We start from the raw sequence: 5,447 nt of genomic DNA on the forward strand, positions 1-5,447 counted from the left end.
ACATGAATGGACATTCGATGGCTAGGAAGATCTTAAGAGCTGGTTACTTCTGGTTGACCATGGAAAACGATTGTTGCATACACGTGAGAAGTGTGAGAAATGTCAGATATATGCAGATAATATCAATGTGCCACCCACTGCTCTGAACGTGTTGTCTGCACCATGGCCATTTTCGATGTGGGGAATAGATGTCATCGGAGCTATAGAACCAAAAGCGTCAAATGGACATCGCTTCATACTAGTCGCAATCGACTATTTCACCAAGTGGGTTGAGGCTGCTTCGTATGCCAACGTGACTAGAAAGGTTGTGGTTAGATTCATAAGGAAGGAGTTGATCTGTAGGTATGGGCTACCTAACAAGATCATCACTGATAACGCTACCAACCTGAACAATCAGATGATGGCGGAGTTATGTGAGGAATTCAAAATTCACCACCATAATTCCTCTCCTTATCGTCCAAAGATGAATGGGGCAGTAGAGGCTGCTAACAAGAACATCAAGAAGATTGTGCAGAAGATGGTGGTCACTACAAGGACTGGCACGAAATGCTTCCTTTCGCTTTGCACGGATACCGCACATCAGTACGAACATCAACTGGGGCCACGCCGTTCTCGCTAGTGTATGGGATGGAAGCGGTACTTCCATTTGAGGTCGAAATTCCCTCCTTACGCGTGTTAATGGAAACTAAGTTAGAGGAAGCTGAGTGGGTTCAAACCCGATTCGACCAACTCAACCTTATCGAAGAGAAAAGGTTAACAGCAGTGTGTCATGGACAGCTGTATCAAAGGAGAATGAAAAAGGCGTTTGACAAAAGGGTGCACCCAAGAGAGTTTCATGAGGGCGAACTGGTGTTGAAGAGGATTTTGCCCATCCAAAAAGATCATCGAGGCAAGTGGACCCCAAACTATGAAGGGCCGTTTGTGGTGAAGAAAGCATTCTCTGGTGGGGCACTAATTCTCACAAGGATGGATGGGGAGGAATTACCGTTACCGGTTAATTCTGATGCGGTCAAAAAGTTCTATGTATGATGATTCCGTGATAGGGTTGCCGTTAGCGAATATTAACATTGCCTTTTAAATTGTTGTAATCTGTGTTATTTCATTCAATAAATACCGCATATTAAATTTTTGTTCATACTTTCTGAAATTATTGCATGTCGCGCTGAGCTGTTTAGGTAAATAAAGAGGAATGAAAACGAAAATAATTGAATGAATGTCAATAAAAGCATCACGGGTATTCAGTCGGCTTAGCTCGGTCCTGGTGGGTGTCGTAAAAAAGTAAAAATAAAATAAAAAATAAAAAAAAAAGGAAAGCAAAAGAAAGACGTGTTGAATTCGTTGTCAATGAGGTTGTCAAGGGCGTAGTGTTTTCGAAAAGCAAAAGCAAAATAAATTTTGAAAATACCAAAGTTGGGTCTTCTCCTGATGCAAGGTTTCGGGGGTAACCATCGTTCTTTTCCGGCTAGAGCATCTGCATTCATACTACTTGAACCCTCAACCTTTTCATTTCCCATTAAAACAAAGGGTTGTCATGAATACAATACTGGGGCAGTGTTCATCATGGTACACATCCCCAACGATCTGTTGATTGGGAGATAAAAAAAAAAAAAAAAAAAAAAAAAAAAAAAAAATAATGAAGTCGATGTGTCAACCACTACCGAGTTTTATTCCAGGGCTAAGGTCGCGAGAAAGTAAGGTAAGCAAAGATTCAGAGTGACGTGTGGCCATTTTTTCTTTATCCAAACGTTAAAAGAAGTTTATCCAATTGCACCCCTTTTGAGCCATAAATTATATTTGTTTTCATCACCCCCGACAAGAATCATTAGCACATCGATGTCAACCTAAAGGGTACATCAAGGGCATCCGAAATCAAGGAGGGGTTTCTGAAAAAAAAAAAAGAAGGAAAAAGAAATAAAAAATATATAAAGTCTCAAAAAGTACACAACAGAGACAACGAAGCAAGCGACCCAAAAGGGGAAGAAAAGAAAGAAAAAAATAAAAGGATGCCCGAAGTCAAATCTTTAGGGATAGTTGACTCGACACCTTGCAAATGATTCTTGTTGAAACAATTTAACCGCCAAACACTTATTTGAGCCTTCATTATCCATTTCTTTCAAAACCCTTTGACCTTTAGCCACGGTACAAGCCAATAAAAGTCCACGCTGACTGAAGACTGTTTGTCCTAATCTTTCTCACGAATTTAACCCTGAAACGAAATGATGTGGTGAATGGCACAATCACTCAAAAGAAAAGAAAAAAGAAGGAAAGAAAATAAAAACATCGAAAAAAGAGAAAACAAAAAAAGTGAAGTCTCCCCGTCAATCAAGAATCGCCAAATTGGGGCAATCCTTCCTACCCGAACCTTTCCCCCTCCAAATCAAGTTTACTATACGCAACAAAGTTGGGGCAACCCTTGCGGGCCATGCATGTGTAGATACTAACAACACCTCCCAAAGTAAGAAAAATTCAAATGCTAACGTTACCCACAGGTAATCATTCAACCATCTACCTTTCATACTCATCTCCCGCACCCTTTTCAGGTTCAAGCTAGTGCTAGAGGGAATTTGAACCCCTAGTTACGTTCTCCTCCTTTCATCAAAGAACCCACTGCTTCTTGACATTATTTTGATTGAATGCATTTCGAACGTACATCGCGTTTGACGTCAACATTGACAACGGATTCCAAGCATAGAATTTTCGCAAAAAAAAAAAGAAAAAAAAAAGGTGTAAGAAAGGAAAGCGAGAGCAAAAGAAGGGAACGAAACCAATGGCTCATATGCATTCATGCACCATCATAACATAACATCATTTCATAGAAAGCAAAGGAAATTGTTCAAAAATCCGTAAGGGGAAAATGAAGTGGTGAAAAAGGTTAGCAGACCTTTATATCTAAATCTCTCTAATGTTTTGCTAAGTATTTACCAATGTTTCTTCAAAAAAAGATCTGAATCCAAGAGTTTCTTCTACGATAGCACACCTCAAGGCCCTTGTCGAGCCTACTGATCCTCATTTCATTCATCCACAGGGTTTGTACACCCTCCACGAGGTTAGTACACCTCACATCATTCATCCATAGGGTTTGTGATGGACAAATTTGTAAGAACCAAAATATGATGTCACAAACTTGTTTCACAATCGGCAAGTATGACCGAATCGTTCAAGTAATAAAACTTGGTAAGACCAAGTATCGTTCTTCCCAAAGGACTCACGGCCTAGTTTAGTTATGTGGTTTCTTGATTAACTAAGACTTACAAACGAAATATTGAGTTTAAATGCAAGACAGAAAATAAACATGTATGCATGAATTGATCAATGGCAAAGACAAAAGATAAACACTTTCAATGGAATATATGAATGAATATGTTGTTGGGGGTCAATTTCATCTCATCCACTCTCATATATTTTAGGAATTCAACATTCAAATCATCATTGTTAATGCCACTCTCTAATGTACCATTCTAGATGGCTTCTCCCTAATCAAATAGTTCATACAATTCCTAGCATTCCTAATGATTAGTTCATGAGTGCAGGAGCTTAAAGGCAACCAATAGAATATTGTCAGTATAATATTGGGAGAAATTCCCCGGATCTAGACTTCCCCGTACGTGTCCGTATCGACAAAACCAATAATCATGCATTAGAATGAGTTAAACAATGCAAGCATTGAGCAAAGAGGAAAAACCCTAACTAATGATGAAAGAAAGCATATGTCTTAATTCAAAGATTGTACTCAACAGATTCCATATATGAGAGCTTCAAGAGATTACATTGATTCCCCAACAAACATACAAGGTTTAGTTCACCATATTCATGGTGAACCTAGATGAATAACAATGAAAGTATGAAAGAATAAACCCAATAAAGTGGAAGAGGTAGCCTGAGCATCCAAGATCCTCCTTCAAAGGGGTGAAAGAGAGAGTGTTTGCCTCGTTTTCTGCCAAAGATCCCTAACTATAGGACGTGCAAGCCCTTATATACTAATCTAGAGTTACAAAAGATTACAAAAGTCCAAGCCCAAAAAGTGCCGCTCAGCGCCATTTACCGCTCAGCGGTGGTTACGCGTCTTCTTTCTTCCCCTCAGCGGCCATTTGCCCCTCAGCGGTTCCAACGCCACCTCTTGAGTGCCGCTCAGCGGTAGTTTGCCGCTGAGCGGTGCCTTCGACTTCTCTTTTTGCACTCTTTCTTGTCTTTTCTAATGTCCTCTCTCTCATTCTTCACTTCTTTCACCAAATTCACCTCAAAACCTGCACAAAAACACTCAAATCAAGCATAAACCTGTCCAGCTCTCTTATTTCTGAAAATATAAACAAAATGCATGATTTCAAGCTAGTTTCTAAGTCTAAAGGTTGCTTTTAGTATCACTTTTAAGCATGAAAATAACAGTTTTTCAACTGTTATCACAACCCCAAACTTAGAACTTTGCTTGTCCTCAAGCAAACAAAATGTAACTCCATCTCCAACCAATTCATATGATGGTTCACTCATTCAAAATCCTCTTTTCAAGATAAGTAATAACTTCACTCAAACTTATGACCAAGAGTTAATTCAAGATGTGCACATGCTTTAGTGTTCACAAAGTCATTTAAGTTCCAACAAATGCTATTTTTCATGAATGATCAATCAATTAAGCATGGATGTTCATGTGCTTATGGAATCTTTCCTCACTAGGTAAAGTGTTTCACTCAACACACAAGTGTATAAGAGGTAAAGTGTTTCACTCATTCACTCCACTATCACAATGTCACATGAATCAACTTTGCCTTTCATTTTAACCACAATCAAATACATTCACAAGCATGCATCATCACAAGGACTTTTCAATGGCTTATAATGTGGCTGGGCTAACAAGAAAATTGGTTTTTCTGGATCACAAAATCCTTGAGTTAAGAGAATCATAACAACACAATCTTCTTATTCATTCCCAACTTTCTTTTGCCTCTTTGCTTTTTGCATTTGCATTGAGCTTTGCTTCTTTTTCTTTCTTTGCTTTTCTTTGCATATTCTTACTTTTAGCTTCTTAGCTCAATGCTTTTTCCTTTTTCATGTTTCCCCAATAACCCCAAACTTGAACATTTAACAATACCACACAAGATCTTCTACTTAACTCAAGGTAAAGATTTTCAATCAAGGGTGTTCAGTGTATATTTAAGGCTAAGGGTTCAAAGGATAGAACACAACGTGTTCTCTTTTAGAAGGCTAACTTTATGAATTTGGCCAATAAAAAGGGTTTCAAAACACGGCCTTTGATCATATGATGCAAAACAAGCAATTGATTCAATCATAGAAAACCTTGGCAAAGTCATTCATGCTTTCAAAGTAATAGCATTCAACAATAACAACTCTGGAGCTCAAAACCTCACATATAAGCTCATTCACATTTGACATGCACATCCTGCTTAATTTCACAATCACAATCATGATATTATGCATTTGTTCACAAAGCTTGT

The sequence above is a fragment of the Vigna umbellata genome, chromosome 7 (assembly GCF_029865625.1).
Source record: "Vigna umbellata cultivar VRB3 chromosome 7, Vumbellata_1.0, whole genome shotgun sequence".
In the NCBI taxonomy this organism is placed as follows: Eukaryota; Viridiplantae; Streptophyta; class Magnoliopsida; order Fabales; family Fabaceae; genus Vigna; species Vigna umbellata.